This window comes from Schistocerca gregaria, chromosome X, assembly GCF_023897955.1.
Source record: "Schistocerca gregaria isolate iqSchGreg1 chromosome X, iqSchGreg1.2, whole genome shotgun sequence".
In the NCBI taxonomy this organism is placed as follows: domain Eukaryota; kingdom Metazoa; phylum Arthropoda; class Insecta; order Orthoptera; family Acrididae; genus Schistocerca; species Schistocerca gregaria.
In genome coordinates this window covers 225,706,334-225,734,060 of record NC_064931.1, presented here as the reverse complement: position 1 = coordinate 225,734,060, position 27,727 = coordinate 225,706,334, and positions in this window count along the sequence as shown.

Sequence of the window (27,727 nt, the reverse complement as noted above, 5' to 3'; positions counted from 1 at the left end):
AACGCAACACAAAGAATACAATTTTAATGCAATGTCAGTTTAGGATGACTGGTACTCGACTAATATCACTGATAAGCTGTTCAGGAAACAATAGACTTTTCAAGAGCGAGAATCTGGTTGGGTACTGAAAGAAACAGCTGCACTGCTTCTTAAGGTAAAATAATATTAGGGTTTCTATTCATGACTGTATGCAAAACTCCCCAAGGTAATAGCAAATATAATAATGATCATACATGTTAAGTCAAAGAACAATACATGTCTCAAGAAGTCGATTATAGCAGATAGAATTAGAATGTGGAACATACGTCTAAATATACTCCATATGCAAACTAATTAAACTTTGCCGATATATTACTTCCAACCAGACTCAGAAATGTTCACATTTTCGAAAACTGCAATGAAGACTTCTGTTTACAAATCTGCAGCATTCAATTTTCATATTATGAACTCATGGTCATAAATGAAGAGAGAAATGAGAACGAATACTAAGTTGTACTGTCACATATCACAAATCACCATCATGAGAACATGTAAAACTTTTAATGTTCCAGGTTGGTAATAAATCTACATATCGTGTATATTAGATAAAAATATTTTTGAGACTAGCAAGCAGTAGTATTACTGGTCATCAACATTCGATTGTAGTATCCGAACGCTGTCTGGGCTGTCTCTTTTTTAAAAAAAAAATTTGGTGCACAAGTAGTTGAGTGAAGCAGTCTACAGTATCTTGCGTTTTAGACCTAGTTGCCTCTTCCAGTCGAGGTAGGGACTCTGTTTTACATTCTGATCAGATACTTTTGCACAAACAATCTAACAGATCCTACTAAATACACATCACTTTGATGAAGAACATTCCAAATTTAAACTGCACAGAGACAGCTACTACATGGTGTTATTCACTGGACAGCTGTGTGCAGTCGTAGAGAGTGTGAATTATTTTTACTATCAAATCGAAGGGTAAAAATAAGTCCCGAAGAAGAGTAAGCATTTCATTCGGCAGATGTTAAACATACTGGGTTGTTCAAAATGATCGAGACACTTTCAAGTTACTGTACGAAATGTGGATTAATACACTACTGGCCATTAAAATTGCTACACCAAGAAGAAATGCACATGATAAACGGGTATTCATTCGACAAATATATTATACTAGAACTGACATGTGATTATATTTTCAAGCAGTTTGGGTGCATAGATCGTGAGAAATCAATACCCAGAACCACCACCTCTGGCCGTAAGAACGGCTTTGATACGTCCGGGCATTGAGTCAAACAGAGCTTGGATGGGGTGTACAGGTACAGCTGCCCATGCAGCTTCAACACGATACCACAGTTCATCAAGAGTAGTTACTGGCGTATTGTGACGAGCCAGTTGCTGGGCCACCACTGACCAGACGTTTTCAATTGGTGAGATATCTGGAGAATGTGCTCGCCAGGGCAGTCGAACATTATCTGTATCCGGAAAGGCCCATACAGGACCTACAACATGCGGTCGTGCATTATCCTGCTGAAATGTAGGGTCTCGCAGGGATCGAATGAAGGGTAGAGCCACGGGTCGTAACACATCTGAAATGTAACGTCCACTGTTCAAAGCGTCGTCAGTGCGGACAAGATGTGACCAAGACGTTTAACCAATGGCACCCCACACCATCACGCCGGGTGATACGCAAATTGTGCGATGACGAATACACGCTTCCAATGTGCTTTCACCGCGATGTCGTCAAACAAGGATGTGACCATCATGATGCTGTAAACACAACGTGGATTAATCTAAAAAAATGACGTTTTGTCATTCGTGCACCCAGGTTCGTCGTTGGGTACACCATCGCAGGCGCTCCTGTCTGTGATGCAGCGTCAAGGGTAACTGCAGCCACGGTCTCCGAGCTGATAGTCCACGCTGCTGCAAACGTCGTCGAACTGTTCGTGCAGATGGTTGTTGTCTTGCAAACGTCCCCATTTGTTGACTTAGGTATTGAGACGTGGCTGCACGATCCGTGACAGCCATGCGGATAAGATGCCTGTCATCTCGACTGCTAGTGATACGAGGCCGTTGTGATCCAGCACGGCGTTCCGTATTACCCTTCTGAACCCATCGATTCAATAGTCTGCTAACAGTCATTGGATCTCGACCGACGCGAGCATCAATGTCGCGATACGATAACCCGCAATCGCGATAGGCTACAATCCAACCTTTATCAAAGTCGCAAACGTGATGGTACGCATTTCTCCTCCTTACACGAGGCATCACAACAATGTTTCACGAGGCAATGCCGGTCAACTGCTGTTTGTTTATGAGAAATCGGTTGGAAACTGTCCTCATGTCAGCATGATGTAGGTGTCGCCACGAGCGACAACCTTGTGTGAATGCTCTGAAAAGCTAAAAAATGCATATCACGGCATCTTCTTCCTGTCGGTTAAATTTCACGTCGTTATCACGTCGTGGTGTAGCGATTGTAATGGCCAGTAGTGTATATGATACTATGTATGGAAACACCAACTCAGAAGGTCTTCTATGTCAGGTTCACGAATGTCCAGAGAATGAACCATTAATCGCACTGAACATGTCCTGTTCGGTCCATTCTCGCGTCACAGTGTCAGCATTGATGCAATTCAAGCCGTCCCTGATACTTCCATGTGACTTGCGGAAGTGGAGGAGTGAAAACTGTTGTGGTTGGCAGGAGAGCCAACACCGTGTTAGTAGAGGAGGCCGAACGACACGCGTTTTAGCTCACGCAGGCTGGCGTGAGGTCTGGAACAGGACAAGGAAATTAGAAGTTAGAAAAACGGACGTAGCTGGAGGAATATTTAACTTTAATCCATTAATGACGAACGTCGCTCTTGACGGTACATGGTTCACACTATCAATAGTAACTGGTAATGGCGCCTTGCTAGGTCGTAGCAAATAACGTAGCTGAAGGCTATGCTAACTATCGTCTCGGCAAAGGAGAGCGTATTTAGTCAGTGAACCATCGCTATCAAAGTCGGCTGTATAACTGGGGCAGTGCTAGGAAGTCTCTCTAGACCCGCCGTGTGGCGGCGCTCGGTCTGCAATCACTGATATTGGCGACACGTGGGTCCGACGTATACTACCGGACCGCGGCCGATTTAAAGGCTACCACCTAGCGTGTGTGGTGTCTGGCGGTGACACCACATTCCTCCCCCGCAAATCGGGGTACGGTTGTGGCATAAGGCTTTCGCCCGCCGTGGGGCGGACCCCATATTGACGAATGCGACGAGGTGGGGAGCCCAACAACAGGCGAGGCTGTGCCACCCGCACCGTGCCACTCGGACCACGGGGAGCTAGGAAACGCTTGAAAACCTGCTCCAGGGTGTGCGCCAACGTGCGGAGTATGCGCCCGTAGAGAGACAGGAGGGTCCGAAGGGTCGACCTCCATCGGGCCGGGGCACCCGACGGGCGAAGACGACATATGGTCCGGAGCGGGCAAGAGTTCCATGTCGGAGGACAACTGGTCACGGAAGCGATCGGCGGTGCGTGACCCGGCGGTTGCAGCGACGCGTCCACTGCGGGCGTCGCCGGCGGGAGAACAGGGGGCGGCGGCGGTGGCGGCGGCGCGTTGCCATGGGGCAAAATGGAAGGCAGCGTCGGTAACACCTGGGGCTGAGGCGAGCCAGTAGATGGGTCCCCGGGGCGCTGACCGGACGGCACCGTCACTGAAAGCAGACGGCGAGCGGCAGATCGCGTGCGACGACAGAGGCGCAGCTGATTGAGATGCCGACGCACCTCCCCAGAGGCCCCCAAAACCAGATACATAGCGCTGCCGAGGCAGAGAAGAATGCGCCCTTCGAGCCAACGCCGTGAACCTCGAAAGTGGCGATAGTGGAAAACGTCGCCTGGAGCAAAAGCAGGTGTCTGCCGCTGCACAGGGACCTGATGTGGATGATGTAGGAAAGGCATGAAGGTTCGATGATGACGACCGTGGAGCAACTCAGCCGGCGAGCGACCATCTCGGGGCTGAGAGCGATACGAGGACAAAAAGCGCAATAACGCGCCCTCCCGAGAATGCGACTCTTTCAACTTCAACATCTCTGACTTGAAAGTCCTGACCAATCGTTCAGCGGCACCGTTTGACTGTGGCGAAAACGGCGCGGACGTCAGATGTTGAATACCATTGGCCGTGCAGAATGACTGAAATTCTACGGACATGAATTGTGGGCCATTGTCGGAAAAAATAGTCTTTGGAAGACCTTCAATGCAAAAGATAGCGGATAACGCTTGGATGGTGGCACATGACGTCGTGGAAGACATCCGGACAACATAAGGATAATTACTGAATGAATCTACCACAACCAACCATCGAGCATTCCAGAATGGACCAGCAAAATCGATGTGTACGCGTTGCCAAGTGGAAGTGGCTTTTGACCATGCAAAGAATTTCCGCGGTGGTGCTGATTGTTGTTCGGCACACACCATGCAAGAAGAGCACATATTCGTAAACGCGGCATCGATTCCGAACCAAGTACAGTGCTGACGAGCAAGTTGTTTCGTTCTCACTGTACCCCAATGTCCTTGGTGGAGGAGCTGTAAGACAGAGGACTGTAACGAACGTGGTACCACGACCCTGGACTGATCATTATCAGAACGCAACAGCAAAACACCACGTCGTACAGGTCCCCGATCCGTGACTTTGACAAGGGCCATTGTGTAGCAACAAAACGCAGAACGGGAGCAAGGACAGGGTCGGCAGCTGTGGCTGTAGCTACACGACGAAAATCAATCGGAAACGATTCGACCACGTCATCGGTTTCCGCATCAATGAACATGCAATCAAATTCGGAGGAATCGAATGCCCTATCCTCAGCAACAGGCAAGCGGGACAACGCATCGGTGTTTCCGTACTTAGCAGTGGACCGATACAAGATATTGTAGCGGTACTGCGAGAGGAAAATAGACCAGCGAATGAATTTCTGCGCTATACGTGGAGGTACAGGCTTGGTCGGATGAAAAAGCGATGTCAAAGATCCGTGGTCTGTGATTATGGTAAAGTGACGACCATACAAGAAATCATGAAACTTTGTAACACCAAATACTAGAGCCAATGCATCTTTCTCGGTCTGTGAATAATTTCTTTGCACAGACGAGAGCAATTTGGACGCAAAGGCAATAGGGCGATCGTGCGATCCATCTTTGTGCGCAAGCACAGCACCGATCCCGAAATCCGATGCATCCACCATCAACAAAATGGGCTTCTAGGGATCGAATGACGTAAGGCAAGTATTGGAAAGCAACGCCGATTTCAACAGGTGAACGGCGCGGTCGCAATCCGTTGTCCAGACGAACGGAACACCCTTACGGCGTAAGGATGAAGCGGAGCTGAAATGGAAGAGGCATGCGGCACATAGAGGTGGTAGTAATTTATTTTTCCCAGCACACTCTGTAGCTGTTTCAAATTCTGCGGCGACGGCAAGTCTTGTATGGCACGGAGGTGCGTTGGACTAGGATGTATGCCTTGGGCATTGAGTAAATGTCCCAAGAATGGCAAGTCCCGAGCAGAAAACACAGATTTGTCCTTCCACAAGCGAAAACCGTTTTGTCACAAGACCTGAAATTATGTTCTGAGATTGGCCAAATGTTCTTCTTCCGTCTTTCCGGATATCACAATATCGTCCAGATAATTTGCTGCAGCAGGGACCGACGCACAAACAGTTTGTAGATATTGTTGAACAATGCAGCGGCGTATGCACACCCGAATGGCAGTCGTTTGAATTGATACAACCCAAGATGCGTGTTAACCACCAAAACGTGCTGGGATTCTTCGTCCACTGGTAGTTGTAAGTACGCACCTGCGAGGTCCAACATCGAAAAATATTTACCCGGGCACAGTTTGTCAAAAAGATCTTCCGGGCGTGGTAAAGGAAAAGTTGCAATCACTAGTTGTGGATTCACTGTTGCCTTGAAGTCTACACAACGTCTCAAATTTCCGGAAGGTTTTGGCAAATTTACTAAGGGCGATGCCCAGAGAGAAGCCTGCACACGTTCAATTACACTTCGTGATTCCAAATCGTGTAATGTTTTTGCGACCTCATCACGCAATGCGTGGGGAACATTGCGCGCTTTGAAAAATTTCGGTTGCGCGTTTACTTTCAGTTCCAAATGTGCTTTATAGTTCTTAGCGCAACCGAGGCCCGGTGCAAAAATGTCTGCAAATTCTTCACATAGACGAAAAAACACTATCTGAAGGCACCGTCTGGTTCACTGATAGGACCTAATTTACTATAGACAAGTTAAACAACTGAAATACATCGAAACCAAACAAGTTCACTGCAGAAGAAGAACGAAGGACGTAAAATGACACAAGTTTTGTTTGTCCTTTGTATGTTGCAAGAAGGCTGCACTGCCCTAACACAGGTATCTCTTGACCTGAATAGCTAGATAACTTAACATTTGCGGCACGCAACGGAGGTGTGCCCAGCAGTTTGTAAGTGTCTTGATTGATCAGTGAAACTGTAGCCCAGGTATCGAGCTGGAATGGTATCACTTTGCCGTTAATGTCCAAGTCCACAAAAAGTTTATTGCCCTGCTGACGACAAGAGCGACTGTCTCGTGCAACGTGAACTGACACTGGTACATAATCACTTGACGGAAGGTCCGGCGATGTCGACGCACACTATTTTGTGGACGAACACAGTCACTGTTAGAGAAAGTGGCACTGCGCGGAGTGGAATGAACTACATGAATTTCCATGGGCGATGTTTCGTGAGCCTGAGTATCCTTGGTTTGATTCCGATTCCAGTGTGAAGCAAAGGGCCTGGAACGGTTTTGAGCTTCCGATCTGAGCTTTTTCTGGCAAACACTCTGAACATGTCCTTTTTTATTACAATAAAAGCAAATAGCTTGGCGTGACGGGCAATTCTCACGCGAATGTTTAGTAGCACACCGCGGGCATGATTTGATCACTGCATTGGCCTGCCGGCGCGACACACGTGGCTGAGAGCCTGGCGGCAGCGGCGCGGCCGGGCGCGAGGGTTGTTTACTGCTCCGTGCAGCTCGTCCGGCGGGCCGGTGAACCTGACACACGGCCGGCGAGGTTTCAAATGATTCCTGAGCAAAGTCAAGTGTGTCCTGCCGATCCAATATGTCCATCACTTGTTGAAGGGAGGGATTTACTAGTTTCAAAATCTGTTCCCTTATACGAACATCAGAAACGTTCTGTGCAATTGCATCACGTACCATAGTATCTGAATAAGGGAGTCCACATTGACACTCAAAAGCACAATCTCCAGTAAGGCCTTGCAAGGTTCCAACCCACTCCCGATTAGTCTGACCTGCCATACGTTTTGTACGAAAGAAGGTATACCTTTTTGCAACTACATTGACTGATTCTTTGAAACATGCATCTAATGCAGACAAAATTTCTTCGTAGGAAAGAGTTGCTACGTCGCGTTGGGGAAAAAATTTGACTATCACACGGAACGTTTGTACGCCGACCGAAGTCAACAAAAATGGCTGCCGCTCGTTACCTTAAATTCTGTATGCGGCGAGATGGAATCCAAATTGGTGTGACCACTCCGTCCAGCTTGCCAGTGCAGCATCAAAAGGTCGAAAAAGTGGTGCAACAGCGTGTTGTGGCTGCGTTAGCGGTGAAGCGGCTGCTGCCGCATCGTTTTGCATCGCACGTTGACCCTGGGCGAGCTGTCCAAGGGCATCCAGTAAGGCCTGCGTCTGCTGATTCTGTAAGCGATAAAATTCGGACAGTACATCTGGAGATTATGGCGAAGCAATTACACAAGTAAATCAGGGCAATATCGATAAGAACGCGGTTGTGCCTCGCCGCCAGTGTTGTGATTGGCAGGAGAGCCAACACTGTGTTACTAGAGGAGGCCGAAAGGCACGCGTTTTAGCTCACGCAGGCTGGCGTGAGGTCTGGAACAGGACAAGGAAATTAGAAGTTAGAAAAACGGACGTAGCTGGTGGAATACTTAACTTTAATCCATTAATGACGAACGTCGCTCTTGACGGTACATGATTCACACTATCAATAGTAACTGGTAATGGCGCCTTGCTAGGTCGTAGCAAATAACGTAGCTGAAGGCTATGCTGACTATCGTCTCGGCAAAGGAGAGCGTATTTAGTCAGTGAACCATCGCTAGCAAAGTCGGCTGTACAACTGGGCTAGTGCTAGGAAGTCTCTTTAAACCTGCCGTGTGGCGGCTCTCGGTCTGCAATCACTGATAGTGGCGACACGCGGGTCCGACGTATACTACCGGACCGCGGCCGATTTAAAGGCTACCACCTAGCGTGTGTGGTGTCTGGCGGTGACACCACAAAAACAGCCTCTGTAATACTACCCCACAGGTAAACATCACACGGTGTCCGGTCCGGTGAATGTGTGGGCTATACCAGAAACTCAAGATGATACAGCTGATACACTACCAAGCCATCTTCGTAGTAGCACAGTATCCATGAACTTACTAACATTGTTGTAGAAGTGCGGTAGAGCACCATTCTGTGAAATACGAAATCAACTGCGGCATGAACCAAGGAAAATGTAATCATTGTTGATCTGGGAGCGATGTAGAAGATGATCAATGTAGAAAAATAAATTTCTTGATATGGCTATTTCCATATGTACAATTATGTAATACATTACCTTAACACAAATATTTTTTTTACAATAATCTGAAATATTCTAGATCATTTTGAATAACCCTCAATTTGTTGAGAACCGTTTGAGGAAGACGATGATACAATTAGGTGACAAAATTCATGGGATGGCGATATGCACATGTACAGATGGCCTTGGTATCGCATACACAAGACATAAGGGACATTTCTTGCGCGGGGCTGTCATTTGTTCTCAGATTATTCATGTGAAATGGTTTCAAATGAGGTTGTGGACGTACGGCGAGAAATAACTGGCTCTTAATTGGAATTGTAATTGGAGCTCTGCGCATAGGGCATTCCATTTCTAAGTTCTTTAGGGAATTTAATATTCCGAGACCACTGAGTAAAGACTGTGCCGAGAATACCATATTTCGGGCATTGCCTCTCACCGGGGACAATGCAGTGCCCTAAGGCTTTCACTTAACCACCGAGAGCAGCGACGTTTGTGTAGAGTTGCAGGGCTAACAGACAAGCAGAAATGAATGTGGGACGTACGATGGGCGTCACAGTTCGACCAAAGTTACTGGATGTAGAGTCGCATAAACGAAGTCATTCACAAGCCCTCATAAACAAATCCAAAAAAAGTGTCGTAGCCGGCCATAGTGGCCGAGCGGTTCTAGGGGCGTCAGTCTGGAACAGCGCGATCGCTACGGTCGCAGGTTCGAATCCTTCCTCGGGCATGGATGTGTGTAATGTCCTTAGGTTAGTTAGGTTTAAGTAGTTCTAAGTTCTAGGGGACTGATGACCTCAGATGTTAAGTCACATAGTGCTCAGAGCCATTTGAACCATTTTGAAAGTGTCCTACCATGAGAACAGACGATCCTGCAGGCCAAAGGCGCACCACGACATCCGTACGCTCTTTATGTCCAAGACACCGTTGAGGCACCTCATTGTTAACAAGTGTTCATACACGAAGATATCAGTGCGATGGTTGTCCAAAACGTTGAAAAATATAATTTTCGGTATGTCCTCGCTATTGTGGAAATATTCAATTGTTCGACACACTCAGGTGGGTGATTCCTGTAACCGCTTTTTCCGCAGAATGGAAACGGGCTGTAAATCGTAACTTGGGAAATGGCGCAAAACACACGACGTTTCGGTGGGACTTAACGGTTCTCGAATATGGTACTGGTTCCTGTGTTCCCGATATTCTTGCCTTGTGGCACACTTTGCATCTTGTGTAGTCTCATAAATTAACACTTAACCTGAAAGGACATTGTTATCTTAAGAATCCACGAGAGAAGCAATACAAAAAACTCCACAAGTTGTTCATGAAGCGGTATTTGTAACTGAATACTGTAATAAAATTACACACATCAAAATAAGTTTTGCAGCACCTCGGTTCCGAGAGTTCCGGAACCTGTACAGCAAATTGGAGTAAAGATCAACATAAGCACCATTTCCGCCCTTATTACTGCCCATGAAAACCACACATTGTGTATTGTATCACCATTCAGCGACACCATCAGCGGTGGTGGTTCACATTGCTGTACGCACCGGTGCCTCTAATACCCAACAACACGTCCTCTTGCATTAATGCATGCCTGTAATCGTTGTGGCATACTATCCACAGGTTCATCAAGGCACTGTTGGTCCAGATTGTCCCTCTCCTCAACGGCGATTCGACGTAGATCCCTCAGAGTGGTTACTGGGTCACGTCGTCCGTAAACAGCCCTTTTCAATATATCCCAGGCATGTTCGATTCGATAGGACTAATGTATGGAGAATATACTGGCCACTCTAGTCGAGCGATGTCGTTATTCTGAAGGAAGTCATTAAGAAGATGTGCATGATGGGGGCGCCAATTGTGGTCCATGAAGACGAATGCCTCGCCGATATGCTTCCGATATGCTTCCACTATCGGCCGGAGGATGGCATTCACGTATCGTACAGCCGTTACGGCGCCTTCCATGACCACCAGCGGTGTACGTCGGCCCCAGAAAATGCCACCCCAAACCAGCAGAGAGAACTGCACTCCCTGGACAATGTGTCTAAGCGTTCAGCCTGACCGAGTTGCCTCCAAACACGTCTCTGGCGATTGTCTGGTTGAAGGCATATGCGACAGTCATCAGTAAAGGAACATGAAGCCAATCCCTAGCAGTCCATTCGGCAGGTTGTTGGGCCTATCTGTATGCACTGCGTGGTGTCGTGGTTGCAAAGGTGGACCTCGCCATGGACGTTGGGACAGAAGTTGCTCATCATGCAGCCTTTTGCGCACAGTTTGAGCCGTAACACAACGTCCTGTAGCTGCACGAAAAGCATTATTCAACGTGATGGTTAGTGTTCCTCCGAGCTGTAATCCGTACGTAGCGGTTATCCACTGCAGTAGTAGCCCTTGGGCGGCCTGAGTTACGCATGTCATCAACAATTCCTGTCTCTCTGTATCACCTCCATGTCCGAACTATATCACTTTGGTCCATTCCGAGGCGCCTGGACACCTCCCTTACTGAGAGCCGTTCCTGGCACAAAGAAACAATGTGGACGCGATCGAACCGCGATATTAACCGTCGAGGCATGGTTTAACTACAGACAACACGAGCCGTGTACCTACTTCCTGGTATAATGACTGGAGGTGATCGGCTCTCGGACGCCCTCCGTCTAATAGGCGTTGCTCATGAATGGTTGTTAACATCTTTGGGCGGGTTTAGTGACACATCTGAACAGTGAAAGGGACTGTGTCTGTGATACAATATCCACAGACAACGTCTATCTTCAGGAGTTCTGGGAACCGGGGTGATGCAAAAGTCATCTTATGTGTGTATTAAGTAAACACGGTCATGGTCAAACACTACTGTGAATACTAAATAGTTCTAATACTAATTCTAATAGGTCGCTGTTTAGTGTTCCAAAGATTTTTGAATCTCGTATGTTTGAAACATAAACGTTGCAGCAACACACGCCAGACACGTACCTGAAGAATAGTTTACTCTCGGTTGGTACAAAAAGTACAGTACTCCGGACAATGCGCAAAAACATTCTGAATGCGCTCTATGTCTTGAACGAGCACACGGGAGCATTGTGTGGATTTCCTCTCACATGTAAAACCAGTGTCTTGAAACCACTTGCGTGATCGTTGAATGCTTTGAGCTGTGGGACTTTCAGTGCTGTATATCCGACGAAACTCATGCCACACGGTTACATCTAACATCAACCTCTGAAACCGAGAATGCAAAACGCCTTTTTTTTCTTTTTTCTAAGTTAACGCAATCTTCACTTGACCCACATCCTGTAATAAACGAATGAGAGTGGGATCCCTGCCGGCAACCACATGAAGCTCTCACTTACTAGTGCTACGTTAAACTTTTAGTTTCGATTTAGGAGTATAAATTTACTCGCAGTATCTTCATTCACTTAGGTGAACAGTCTTAAGGAAAATCTTTTCAAAACTTCCAGCTCTACAGTACATGCTTCCTAAGTTACTGATGATGTAATTTCACGGTAATGAGTGAAAATAGTATGCTTTATACTTGATGTTATGATATTGAGTAGTATTCGTATCAGAAAACATACATAATGTTGAAAAGAATCAACTATTCTGCAGAGAAGTCGACACTTGTGCTTTGCCATGGACTTTAATGTAAATGTAATAGTACCTTTTTCTTAAATATATTCATGTTGTACTTTCATGGTTCCGAGTACAAATCCTAAAATTTAAATAGTTGTTGACAGAACGAGAACTTCCCATGTGAAAACACATTTACCGCAGAAAGTAAATGACATTCAAGTAGCGAAGCAAAGGTGGGTACCAAGCGAGAAATCCGCTTGTCGATAAAAGACGCGCGGGAGACGGGTAATGCGATCAGCGAGAGTCAAGTGGAAGATCTAATTTGCTGTCGTCCTTACTAGGCTTGTCGTCTGTAACTGTGAAGCTTTCTGGCTGGTGTGTCACATAAAATTACTTGAATTTCCCCTATTTTGTATACTTGTGCAAAAACTGATTATATGTCGTACTAAATTATTAGCGTGTAGATGGTTTAATGACTGGGTTGGCAGCGAATTGAGAACTGACTTCAAGATCCGTTCTTCTATTATTCTCCAGTTTAGCGTACTTGAGGTATGCGTCCACTAATGTAAATACATGACGAGGAGGAAACGATGAGGATGTGATGAGGTCAATCTCTATTATGTCAACAGCTAACAAGCATAGAATAATAGAGACAGCATTTCATTAATAGCAGAAAGAATTCTGTGGAAGCATGACTGTCTACAGGAATTTAGGCGCTGCTTCGCCTACCTAAATCTGTGGAAAGCCACTTAGCACTCGGAAGCTTGCTATTCTAGACAGGTTTTTTGGGTACGATCCACTCTGCTTACTCAGGTTAGCCATTCTGAGAGCAGGAAATGCTCCTTTCAGTCTCCAAACTGCGTTACTACGTGCATACTATGTATTACAGAAACATTAAATTGATGTTACACATGCTGTCCATCTGCGATTTGGTCACATTCAGTTATAAAACAGTTTCATCGACTGTGGCATCGAACTTGACTAAAATACGATAACCAAGGATGCAAGGCTGATTGTAGGTTGATCTGCACGGCCTTGGGGGTTACGTTGTTCGTTCTGGAAAGCCGCAAAATTCAAGAACTCAGTGCGTACTATCAAGCGGTTTACTTTCACGTATGCCAGTTTAGGCTTCCATATGAAGGAAAGACATTTCCAGGAATTATGGTTGCTTATTAATTGTAACTGATTATTCACTACAAAGTTATGAGAAAATACACTGAACGAAAATATGGCAATCTGCTTAATAGCCTGTTGGACAAACTTCAGAATGCAAAGATTTTGCGTTGCAAGGATTCGACAATTCTTTGGTTGGTCTCTGGAGGTATGGGTTACCAGATGACTATGCAGAGGGCAGTCAGTTCGCGTAAACTACGGGCCATGGTGTGTGATAGCGGAGCTGGCTGCCGAAGTCGTCCAAGATGTGTTCTATGAGGAGCAGATCAGGCGAATTTGGTCGCCCAAACATCAACATCAAGTCCACTATCATCGTCTTCAAACCCCTGTTAGGTTGTGACATGGACTGTTGTCCAGCTGGAAGAGGTCATCACAGCTGGGAAAGACATCAAATGTGAAGGAATGCAAGTGCTCTGCAGTAATGTTCACGTGGTAAATGACTCCTATAGCATTATGTAGTCCCACCGGTATTAGTGTGTGGCGCGGTGCATATTTTGAGTTATTTTATGTTATGTGTGTGAAATCGTATGGAACTTAACTGCTAAGGTCATCAGTCCCTAAGCTTAGCCACTACTTAAACTAAATTATCCTAAGGACAAACACACACACCCATGCCCGAGGGAGGACTCGAACCTCCGCCAGGACCAGCCGCACAGTCCGTGACTTCAAATGGTTCAAATGGTTCTGAGCACTATGGGACTCAACTGCTGTGGTCATTAGTCCCCTAGAACTTAGAACTACTTAAACCTAACTAACTTAAGGACATCACAAACATCCATGCCCGAGGCAGGATTCGAACCTGCGACCGTAGCAGTCGCACGGTGCCGGACTGCGCGCCTAGAACCGCGAGACCACCGCGGCCGGCAGTCCGTGACTGCAGCGCCCTGGTCCGCTCGGCTAACCCCGCGCCGCGCATGCTTTGAGCAGACATTTGCTTGGTTGTTATCGTATTCAGCCATTTGCTTGGACGACATCGACCTGGTGTAACAAGAAACGTCATTCGTTCCGCTGCAACACTTTTCCATTGAGCCACGATCCAAACTCGATGATCCTGTATACTGCAATCGTAATAGACGATGTCGCTAGGTCAACAGGAGAACTATACTGGATGAATTTAATGTAGCTTAAAAAACCCGAACCAACGTATATCACGCTGAGTCAAGTAGTTCTATATAAGACACGTGGGACTGCAAATGCCGGAAAATACCTCAAAACCTGATTAAAAATGTTGAACATGTGACCACATCATCACTGCAAGGGCAGCGGTAGGGGGGTGTCAAGCCTACTATCGCTGATAGGGCACAGTGCTACACATCACAACGCTTGGCTATTCTGTTTTCGTAAATTTAGGCCGAGTCATCGTAATCTTGTATTACCATTACTACCACTCCTACTGTATAACATCAGATAATACAAGAACGAAAACAGAGTACACTAGCGGAGCGTTGTCTAGCAGAACTGCGCCTTACATGCGAGGGTGGGATCGACATGCTCAATCGCTATAGGTACGGCGAGGTACGTCAACTGGTGTCATGTCCAATTACTTGCCTCAGCATCATCTACATCGTCTCGGCTGGTTTTGAACTTTAATAACAATCACCCTGTATAACTCACATGCTGCGACACCTCATGTTCAACAATAGGCCCTAAACCATGTGCTCCGAAAAAGTTGTGCCTGCACCAGCGTTACATTCTGTCATCAGATTTTCTACAGCTCGCAAAATATCATACTTTGGAAAGCGTTCGTACCTCCTACCTCTAACTTCTCAGATGATGCTTGGTCACCCAACAACGCCTGCTCATGGTTTCACTGTACCTTAACCACCTTTCATAGATGCTGGTGGCAGTAGCGCGTGAACAGCTGAACAGTTTCTCCGTTTCCTACAATGCAGCACTGCTATTGTTGCCGTTCTTTGTTCTCAATAACCATTGTGTTTCGTATGGAGAACTTCGCATTCCTTAGCCTTTACACCAGCAGTTACTACGTAAAAGAAATTAACACCAAGCGACAAAGAGCATACTGGCGTCAAAGCAAGAAACATTTCACATTCTCACAGCTTACAGCACTATATTTTCACCTGGTGGCAGAAAGTGAAACTATTCTTTTTTTTCAGAATACTCCGTAAGCCCACCCTTCGATGTATACAGCCCGCACTGCAGCACTCAGAACACCGTCAGTTTAATTACAGTCATCCGGCACCTTTCTTACCGCATCACAAGGCCACAGCGCTGACTAGGTAATGATCCCAGATCGAACAAACACACTCAATAATTGCTCAGAGGAGGAGCAATGCCAGAAAATTGTAGCTGATTACAGACGATCCTTTCGCCTATTTACGTGCGTTACATTACATTTCTTTGTGTAGTGGGTAAGGTCTTAATTTTCATACCATACACTGATCATATGCAGGTCTGCGTTTTGTGACACATTACTAACAAGAATACATACCAGTACTGCAATTTTTGCGATCTGTCTCATAGGGCTATGAGCTTTATGCACCATATTAATCATATACAGAGAGTTTTTATGTCACATACTCCCGCAGGAGGTAATATTGGTCACAAGTAGAAGAAAAGTGCCAGCAACGTTATGTCCATAAACCAACACCTTTGGAGACTAGAAATCAAAACTGACTTCACCAGTTTTCAGTAGTCGGGAAATGAAGAAACGAAATTTAAAATTAAAATAACTGATAACGTCCGATTTTCTGTATGTAAGAAAAGAAAGTAACAGCCCCGTTTTCTAAAGCTTAAAATGGAGAGGTTTCGCTTTCACATGCTACAATGATTCAAAAACTAACTTAGAAACGAGAGAAACTTAGTTTTTCAACCAAAATAAGTAACAACGCAGAGTCCAGTAGGGATTGAAAGGGAAGTAACGGGCTTCTTTCTCTAGGGCTTGAAGTTAAGCATTTTGCGCTGCCATATGCTACGACTAAAAAATCCTCTTTCTACATTTTAAATTTCATTTCTATTGTGACTCTGTTTAGCATGGCTTGAGAGTTATTACCGAGTACCTTTTATAATTGTTGACATGTGCCGTGCAAAACCTTACCTTTACGTATCAATATTTCTCCGTAACATACATTTAAAAATCAAGTAAGTATAGTAACTTACACGTAATTGGTAAGATAGGCCACATACTACATATGTGCGTGGTGATTAGCTCGTGGGAAATAGGGCAGTTTGTGTTTATCAATAGCGATTAACGTCTAACTGGTGATGAATGGCATCGTTCTTCAGGTGCATGACCAAATTGCGCTTTCGCCAGAACATGTAAGTCGTTGGGCTAGGGCGTCATGTAAGACACAGGAGGTCGAACGTCCTGCAATCTTTTACACATTGGTATCGTCCTATGGGTTGCAGTCAACCACGTAGATCCGACACTAAACATATTTTTTATGGATGTATTTCCATATTTGATTCCCTTCTGATGTTTGGATATTTGTTGAACGAGGAGGTGCTGCAGCACTTGATGACCATGACGGCCAGCAGTACGTCGAAGGAAATCCTCCCAGGCATAGGAAGGTATTTAGAAGTACTTTTGCACGTTGCGCTGCTGGAGTTTAATCCCAAAGATTAATATGGCTGGTGATATGTCTGCGGGCCTCGCTGCATTAAGTGATAGTTTAATCACAGAATACACATTTGCCGATGTGAGTTTGTAAGTGACTTTTAAGCAAATGATGTTAAAATGTACAGATGGGTTCTGAGGTCCCAAACCTACTGTGAAAGACTTTGTAGCTGTTGCTTACTATGGACACTTAAAGGTATTGCAAGATTCGTTCAGTAAGGAAGCGGCTGCTTTTTTAAATTCCGTAAGGTGGTTGGTGATAACTTGGAACTTACACTTGGACTCATTCTACAATTGGTTGTCATCCATGATCCAGCCATCTTATCGTTGTCCACGAAAAATTAGTTTCCCTGGTTCGTGGTTCTTCCATGCAACTTTTTCTCATATTTATCTTGCTATTACATACTCGTTGCCATGTACGAGAATTTTCCTGCACAAAACTGGAGACATGCTAGGACTTCCCCATTCCCCAGAAATGTCCGTGTATTTTGGGATATTTGCCCTCACTTTATATGTATTTTCAGTCAATTTTTGAAATTTTATCGATTTTATGTTACTTCCACCCATGCAATCATGACACCAAGTCTCGCCATGTACTAAAATTGCTTGTAAATGCAGTACAGTTGTCAAAACCTATCAATCACAAATGCACTGTTTTTCTGTATGTCTATGTGCCTGTATCGGTTCCACATGGCGGGTATCCCATGACACAGGGTAGGTTCGGGATAGGATCGGAATTGAGTTCATATCTGGAATCACCCCACGCTATGTAACCTCTGAACATTCTGTACCATGGACATGTGGATGCTGTGGGATGGGCGTGCAGCTGCCAGCATGGTTAGTATAGATTAATGTCTCTCTCAGCCAGTGCCGGTGTTGCTACCTGCAGGTGGCGCTTGCGACAGTATGTGATTGGAAGGAACCAACTAGCGATACATGACCTCTGGCCTGAGGCGCCGCGTGTGGAAATCAGGACTTGAGCGTACGGCATGTATGAGTGTTCCAGTGATATATAACATCTAACCATGCCATCTACTACTAATATTGATACTACTACCACCACTACTACTATAGAATGGAACGTGGTTTAAGTGTGTCGTACTGCTTCTCAATACCATGCAGTGTGCTCTGTCTTGTAGTGGTATTTGTTGTTACTACCATCGTATGATGCAGTAGACCCTTCCTCCTCCTTCTTCATCCTGGTGTAACTAAGGAAACAGACTTATGGATTATTTAGTGCCTTATAAACCCCATCGCAGCATCAAATCCCTAACTGATCATTTCATTGTTTCTGATAAAGATATTGTGAGCACATACATCAATCCACCGCTACGCCGATTGTTTGAGGACATAGCAAACTACTGAGGTCAAATTTGAAACTTTCAGCTAAATCCAAAGTAATGCCCTTTCTACCAAACGACGTAACTCTGCTGGTATCCACCAATAGGAGACAAGGAAAAGATATCTGGAAGGGTTTGGAAACCAGACAGTTGCAGGATCAAATGAAAGTAAATATAACAGTCTTTGTCCAGTAATAAGATACAGGGAAAAACTTCACAACACACGAAGCATATGGATTTCGTTAATTAGTCAATCAATCTGATAGAGTGAGGAAACATTTCCTGGACATCCACAGCTAGAGATCTGCCATGTTTCCACTACTTTGCTCAGGACAAGGAATGGGTTAGTGTGGCACATGACAAACGCTTGCTGGGCAAGAAGTAGCCATTTTAGACAGAGAGAGAGAGAGAGAGAGAGAGAGAGAGAGAGAGAGAGAGAGAGAGAGAGAGAACATGAGGTTCAATCAGAATTTCCCCAGGTAGCAGTATCAAAGAGTTGCTGCCATCTGTATCAAATAGTTGCCACCGTCTGATGCTTTGTCTGACTGGAAGTAACTGGATCGTTGATAGAGAGGAGAGAAGGGAACTGGACTGACGAGGGCTGGGTTGGTAGCTTCTCCCAGTGACCCCTGCCAGTGGTATTGGCAACTAACTTAGTCAGTATCCTCACATCAGAGCGAGCACATAGAGCAGTGCTTCCACGCAAGATGTTAAAAATCTTCTTTCTGGATCTTTGCACTTACTACAGGGCAAATGTCCAGGCTGTTTCATTGGACGCCCATGAGCTGGGTGCTTCGCCAAGCTGTAGCGTGCAGGTGTGTGTTCAAGTTGTGTGTTTTGGAGCAGACTGCAACTGTAAATAGCCACTTGAGGTGACAGAGGACACCACCACAAGCAAAAGGGGACTGTGTCGGTGGAGATGAGCTGGTTGCCTGATGATTACAAAGAAAAAGAAAAAGGAGCACAGTATTCTGAAGCACTATAGTCTGCTGGTATGGAGAGGTTGGGTAGAGTTCCCCAAGCAGTGGCATGTGACAGAAAAAAGTGGCTTGGGCCATGCTAAGCAGTCATAAGCCTGAGCGGACATAGCGCAGCGTCTCAGACAGCAGTGATTGCTACAGCTTGGCGAAGGACCCAGCACATGGGCGTGCAATGACCCAGCCTGGACATCAGCCCTGCAGTGAGTGCGAAGATCCAGAAAGAAGATTTTTAACAGTTTAGTTACATATGATGAGTGTTTCATACAGTATTCCTTGCGTAATTATATGAAAAATGTACCACAATTGTTTAAGTATTCCATACTGCCTTGTCACCCGCAAATTTCTTAAACAAACAATAATCCATATACTGCACACAATTTCCGACAAATCCTTTGAATAAATAAATAAACTACATTTGGCGAAGTCATTGTATCCCATAAATTGCTTAATGAAACAATATTCCACACATTGCCTTAGCTATCAGAAATTGTTTAAACAATGTTCTATACATTGCAATCGATTTCCCAAGAAATTATTTGAATAAATCAATAACTATATTTAGTACACCACCTCGCATCCCAAAAATTGTTTAAATAATCAATATTCCACGTATTGCCTTGTGACCAGAAATTGTTTAAATAACATTTCACTCACTTTAATCGATTTCCCACAAAATAGCCAATAAACAGAGTCTTTTTCCCACAAATTTCCAGGGAGGGTTGGGGGGCAGAGGCCTGGGAAATTACCCAGAGAGGAAGGGTTAAATAATTGAGCAATGTAATTAATTAGTCATTTAGTTTGATATAAAAGGTTTGCTTTAATCGTCGCAGGGATTTCCCAGAGGGTCGGAGGAGGATGGGGATGGAAAGGGTGATGGTTGGGTGTTTCTCAGAAGGATGGATAATACACTGGGGTCACAAATCAACCCGCATGTGGTCGTAAACCAGTTGGGTTAACAGTGGGTTAAGCTTATACGCCAAAGAGTTCTCAAATTTTAATTAATTAGCATATCACTCGAAATCAAAAGTGTGCTCAGAGGGCCATTGTCTTACTACTGACTACCCGCAAATTTCGGGTAATACGCCAGAAGTGGAGGACAAATGTTGAACAAGTAACGTACAGAGGGTACTTTCGAGCCTGTGCTTGAAGGGATGACTGAGCGATGAAGTACCTGCGTTCTAGCAAACAGAGCAAATTTAGAACACTCTATGTGAATCAGATGTGGAAGTTACAAAATTATTGTCACCACTGCGAAGGAGCATAATACATTCTTATTATGCGTTTCTTTCCTTGCCTCCCTTATGATTCGTTAACAGACATTATGTAGGAAACAAAAACGTAGGTCAGTTACTGATAATAGTGCAATTAAAAGGCTTACACGCAATTATTTGTGACGCTATGTGGTAGGATTTGTTGTACACTGTGTGACAAAAGTCATGGGAAAGCTCCTAATATCTTGTCACAACTCGGTTTGACCGGCGTTGTGCAGCAATTAGACGTTGCATGGAGTCTACATGTTGTAGGAAGTTCCCCTGCAGAAATACTGAGCCATGATGCATCTGTAGCGGTCCATCATTGTGAAAGATTTGTCTGTTGCTACGGCCCATTAACGCCAAATTTCATCGCACTGTCCTAACTGGTAAGTTCGTCGTACTTCCGACATTGAGTTCTGCGGTTATTTCAATCAGTGTTGCTTGGCTGCTAGCTCTTAAAACTCTACGCAAACGCCGCTTATCTCGGTCGTTAAGTAAAGGCCGTCGCCGGCCGGTGTGGCAGTGCGGTTCTAGGCGCTTCCGTCTGGAACCGCGTGACCGCTACGGTCGCAGGTTCGAATCCTGTGTGTGATGTCCTTAGGTTAGTTAGGTTTAAGTAGTTCTAAGTTCTAGGGGACTGATGACCATAGATGTTAAGTCCTATAGTGCTCAAAGCCATTTGAGCCATAAAGGCCGTCGGCCATTGTGATATCCGTAGTAAGAGGTAATGACTGAAATTTGGTAATCTCGGCACAATTTTGACACTGTTCATACGAGAATATTGAATTTCCTAGCGATTTCTCAAATGGAATGTCCCGTGCGTCTAGCTCCAACTACAATTCCGCGTTCTGTGAATGTTAATTCCCATCGTGCAGTCATAATCATACCGATATCCTTTTCACGTGAATCGCCTGCTCACAAATGGCAGCTCCCCTAACGCACTGTGTCTTCATACATTGCGTACGCGACACTACCGCTATCAGTGTGTGTACCTGTTGCTATCCTATGACTTCTGTCGCCTCAGTATACTGTATTTTGCAATAAACCAGTGGAGACCGCCAGACCAACAAATAAATTAATGCTCCAATGTAAACATATAATTATGTCACACAATGAAAAAAATATTGCCTGCTAGACGCATGACTCGAGCACTGAGCTCCACGCGTTAAAGTCGCACACGTAGGTGCGGAGCTATACCAACGTGAATAATTGGGATAATTAGGCCCGACAGAAAAATAGACTCTACAACTGCACGTGGGGCGAGGTACATTATCTGGTGTCGTCAACTGTTCGACATTTGTCATCCACTTTTGAGGTATCTCCTGATGTCTGCGGTCCCCTCATGTTCTACAGTAATTTACTTATCTCAGTGTCATCTGTGTCTCTTCGGACATAAATAAGAATAACCCTATATGTCTAAATCTCTGTTGTTCCACACCATACGACTCTAGAGATGTTCAACCTATCAGTGAAATTCAGCCATGTGGTTCGATGTGAGGTCCCAAAACACATTGACAAAATCACTGAATTACAGCAGTGCTCATTCTGATGATCATGTTGACACAATGAACAGCACAAATAAGATGCATTTCACTTTATTTTTTTAAAGTATTACAAGACTACAAAACACAGGAGAAAAATAACAACCGCTTGTTTTCTAACATTTTTCCGTCGCCCTTTGTCATACATAGTCCCACCCCTAATGATATTGAGAAATCTTACTCGCACGGAAGTTTGTACAAATCATAAGTCAGGTGCGTAATAAATTTGGTTACAATTGTTCTAGGCGTTCCTGGGTAATGCTTCGATGTCAACCGTTTCAATTAAAATTCCTGTGCGATCTACGTGGTTCTTAACACCACGGAGATTCTTTCCCGATACTGAGTGACCAGTAAACACCATGTTCTTTAAAGAATCTACTTATATTTGTATAAAACAGATAAAAATATCGGATTACTTTGCAAATAACTTGATATTAAATATTTCACGTTAAGCATGCAAATGAGAAAAAGTTGGTTAAAGGCTTGAAAATATGTTTAAAGTTTGTTTGAAGTCGCTAAGTGCACTCATTTTCAGTCACTGAATGGATATAGTCTGGGTAATTTGCGTTCCGTTTAAAGAAAACGCATCTGAGTGTGTATGATGTCATATCTGCTGAACTATGTGTAGTGCAGCGATATAATTTTGTAGATACATCCAGCGGCTTATGTGGATACTGTCTGCGAACCATATTGTGAATAGAATTAGAAGAAAAGTAGTAATGAAATGAAATGTCATGCCTGGATGCGGCAGTTTTGGTGCATGAACAGCAAAACTATAATAGCGATAAACTGTTTCCAGTCTTCATTTTGTGGGATGTGTCAGTGTGAAAAAGTTAGTTAAATGTTCGAAATTGTGTGTAAGGTTTGTTGCAAGTCGCAATATGTTTTCATACTACAATCCTGGATTAAAGAAACATGGGTATTTGTGAGTGGTGCGATAAACTTCTTCTTCACCTCTTTGAGAGGTAGGGGGTTCTTGTATCCACAGAGCTTCTTTCCAGATAGCAAATGATATGTGTACCATATACGGTTGAAACAGGTTCACTTGCTTTAGGAGGAAACGTTGAAGACAGACACTTATATTTATAGAGATACAGAGTTTTGGTACAGATGCCGTTTACTAAATATGCTCTGTCTTAGTGGCCAGAAAAAAATGATTCAGTGTGCCACCTCCCCACTACACCTTTCACTATATTTATTATATATTACATATTATCATATGTTTTTATCGCATGCCTACGACCACTTAATCACAGTTCTGTATCTAGGAGGTAAAGATATACATTTATTCCAGTCAGTTAATATAACTGCTGGGCATTAAACTTGCAAACGGCGTGCAAAAGGTATCAAATTGTCAAGTAGTTTAGATATGCAATTGGTCATAATTTCAACAAAACTGGAGAAGTTAGTTAGGAATAACAGTTCTACATTTTGTTTATAAGGAAAGATTAGGCAGCTGGTTTCTGATTCCATTTGAATATCGATTGTTTTGATAATATTAATATCGTGTTATACCCCTTGTTAGAAAGGAGAAATAACTACCAACTCAAGTCGTAATTCGACATCGACAGGATCGTAGTATATCAAGTCTGCGGTTATCACCCGCAACGGTGGTGCTCGTTTTGGCTGGGGTCCCACAACGCCATGCGGGATATCAATTACCCCACATGTCCAGCACCTGAGATGACCGATATACTACTCGAAAGACACTATGTTGCCCATGTTGCTCAGACCTACCTCGCCTCAAAGGGTGTTCAGCTGTTGCCCTGGGCAGCACGTTCTCCTGGTCTCTGATCCTAGGAAAATTTCTGGTCATGTGATGCCAAGAGACTGGAATGTTATCAATCGGCCCCCGCCAGGGTAGAACTCTGGCACACAGATGAACCAACGTGGAACGACGTCATCTTAATCCAGTGGAATTCGATGCCCAGTCGGGTTAGAGACAATGTTACTGTCAGAAGATGCAAGTTTGGTACCTAAATTTCACACCCTGTTATCCCGCGAAGTGAAATAAAATATCGTACTTAATGAATAGGATACGCAACAGGAGTGAAATGTCGTTAAATATTAACATTTCTGGTGTCACACTTTAATGGCCAATAGTGTAATTAGTGTTGCAATGCATCGTCGTGAGGGCAGCTTCTGTTAAGTTCCCATAAATATCTTCTGTGTAGTTCGATTTTCACTACTGCCTCAACAGTAAATGGAAGAAAGTATTCTCGGAAAAACTAAGTTTTCTTAGTTCATCAGCTATCATCTTCGATAGTAACTATGCACAAATGCATACATTCGATCAATAAGTCTGATAGTAGTTACCGTTACGTATGTACAAACTTACTGAGCTGAAAGCTTTCCACACCACGTGTTGGCCAATATCAAGTTATCAACGGTCCAGTTTCGATCAGCACTGTTATTAAAATCTGGATGATGAGCCCTGCTCTACCACACAATTAAACTCTCTCTCTAGGCACTTACGTGCTCGATTCATCCTCGTGTAGGAGTCCTATTGTATGTAGATGTTAACAAAGTACGTGTGGTCTAGTTTACACGGTACACCCCAGACGAACGCAGCTATGCTGTTGGTACGTAAGACACACCTTCCCTAAACAGAATAGCCTTGTTCGTCCCTCAGCCAAAATAAGAAATTCTTTCATTACCAAATAAGTCCGTAATGTCGGGAGAGAACACATACTGTACGAAAGCCATATCGATGTCTATGTCTCATAGGTCATTCAGCAGCCCGATTGGTTTCGTCATGAATGTCGTATTCCTTGTTTTCTTTCGCGTTCCAGACGAAATGGTTCATTTTGAATCGACAGTACCACTTTTAAACAGTTTAACGTTATAGTAATAGGTCCTGATAGTAGCGACGGTTTGGTTGCGAACTGATTATCCACTGGCTGCGTTTGGCTATGATTAACTTTCCTTACTTATTTGTTTTTCGTTTAACCTGACCGGATTACATCGGACCAGGAACAATACATGCAAAAAATATTACATAACATTCATAATAATAATAATAATAACAATAATTAGCATTATGGATACAAATTATAATTGGCAACAATAATACAAATAAGACTGAAAATGATGAGAAAATAATGGAGGAATTAAGAGTGATATTGATTAGTTATTACACAGTAACCCAACAAAAAATAATAATTGGCAATAATGGTAATAATGATTATTTTATTATAGTTATAATAGTAACACTAACGGTAATAGTAAAACAATTGCAGCATTAAGTATGATATTGATTAGCTTAGCACTTTTAAAGGCTTGCTAGGAATTAGAAGAAGTGGTAGGCATAATGAAAGAGGAGAGGATTGAAAGAGGGGTAACAATGGCTGTCAGAAAAGAAGGTATTTCAGTAGAGAACTCTGTAGACAAGTGGACTGAAAAGTGGTGGGGGAGGGAGGGTTGATGAGATTGAGCTACAGAGGAGATACCTGTTGTGATAGAAGGCGGGTCATCAGCTGTGTTTTGATGTTTGAAAGGATATCAATTTGTCTAATACATTGAGGATGATTGTTTCTAAAGTCGGGTTCCACACGCACGAAATGATTAAGAGTCCGTGGCAGTGTTGTCCTGAGGTAGACAGAGGATTTTACCTCTGCTGTGTTGTGTAGATAGTAACGTAAGTGCTGAATATAAAAAGGAAAGAGCGTGATGCTTGAGAAGACGATACAACAAAAGCAGGGTATGATAATCTCTACGCATATGGGCAGTTGTGTTACGTAGCCATGATAATTGTTCATAGTCAGTAGTGATATGCTTGAAATAACATACATGACAAATGTATCGTACACAAACGTTCATCGCCAGTTCCAGCCGACGTGAAATCTAATACGAAAGTCCGTAGAGAATAGGATCACCAAAACGAAGAATGGGGAGTATTAGTGGCCCTACGAGTTTCTTTTGAGCTCGAGAGGGTATTCTGTTTTGTATTTCTGTAGTGACTGAAGAGATGCTGACACCTTCTTGCCGACGGCAGTTGTTTTGTAGTCCAGTTTAAGTAATGGTCCAGAATTATCCCAAAATTCATTACAGAAGAAGAAGAGGTTATTTCTGTGCTGTTTAGGATTAAGGGTGGAAGAGATTCTGTGAACTGGAGAGAAGTAAACCCTTTGTGAGCGATGAAGATTAGCTGCGTTTTATAGCAGTTAAGTTTCAAACCACTATTATTTGCCCATTGTCATAAAGCAGTTAAGTCCGCTATGTACAACCGAAGATCGTCAGTGTATAAATGATATTTGCAATGGGAGATAATAGTCGACGCATCATTAAAATATAATGAGAAAAATAATGGGCATAATATCGATACTTGTGGGACCCCTGATGCTAAATTCTTCCACTGTGAACTCCTGGTTCCGATAATTAAACACCGTTGGGGGTGAATTAGGTAGGAGTGGAACCACTGTAAAGCATCTAAAGAATAAAATGGCTCTGAGCACTATGGGACAACTTCTGAGGTCATCAGTCCCCTAGAACGTAAAACTACTTAAACCTAACTAACCTAAGGACATCACACACATCCATGCCCGAGGCAGGATTCGAACCTGCGACCGTAGCGGTCATGCGGTTCCAGACTGAAGCGCCTTGAACCGCTCGGTCACCACGACCGCCTCTAAAGAAAAGTTACGACTTCTGAGTTTAGCAAGTAGGATATCAAATTTACAGCGATGAAAGCTTTGGTGAAATCCTAAAAGCACGTAACAGTCGTTTCTTCTTAGTTAGTAGCTTGTTTCTGAATGTCAGTCAAATTTATAAGAGCACTCATCGTGATGCCATTTTCGCGGAAAGCCGATTGGTATTCATCCAGAAGGTTATTTGATATTAAGTAATCGGTAACCTAATCGTCAACTAAGTATTGTAATTTCTTAGATAATATTGGCTGAATGCAAATGGGCCTGCAGACAGAAGGTTCTTTGGTAGATTAATTTTTCTCTAATGGTTTCATGAGTGGCTTTTTCCAGGTTGTGGGTAAGATTCTGGAGGTCAGAGAACAGTTAAAATATTCGTTATTATGGGTAGTAATGGATCTACCAGGTAACTGGTATGTGTATTGCAACATTGCAGTGTCCTGCAGCTGCTGAAAGAATTGTCGCAAGTGACTTTGTTAAAGCTTACCGGCCTAAGAAATAAATTTTCATTTGTTCCAATCACTGATCCTCCAAGGGTGCCGATGGATTGCGTCCTTTTACGGTGATCAAGTAGAGATGTAAGTGTCGTGAAATACTTATTTAAATCTCAGTAGGAACTCAAGGTTCAGCTGAAATTTGAGGTTTGTGTGTTCCTAAACCTAGTTGATTCTACCATAAGGTGGAGTGCCTGTGAAAGTCCTCTGTTACCCAATGGGCTTACCTGAGTTTTGCATTTCTCAGAGACTGAATAACTCGGCAGGGTAGTCACTTGAAGGCGAGATGATTTTCAGACGTCGTTATCGTTTATATTTCCTGTGTGCTGCGTCTCTGACACTCATAAGGTGTTTGAGTTGATCGGTAAGACGTGGTGCGGGTTTCCTCCTGATTCTTACAGTTTTTATTAGAGTTGGTTTATCTTATAGTTTACTGAGTCTCTCACTGCAATAAGATACTTCTCAATTTATGTGAAAGCTATTTCGTGTCATTCAAAGCCAATGAATACCACAGGCTTCAGCTGTAAGTTGAGACTTGTCCAAGGGCTTAAAATCTCTAAGAGTGGCCACTTACTATTTGTTCTTTGTACATTGCAACGAAT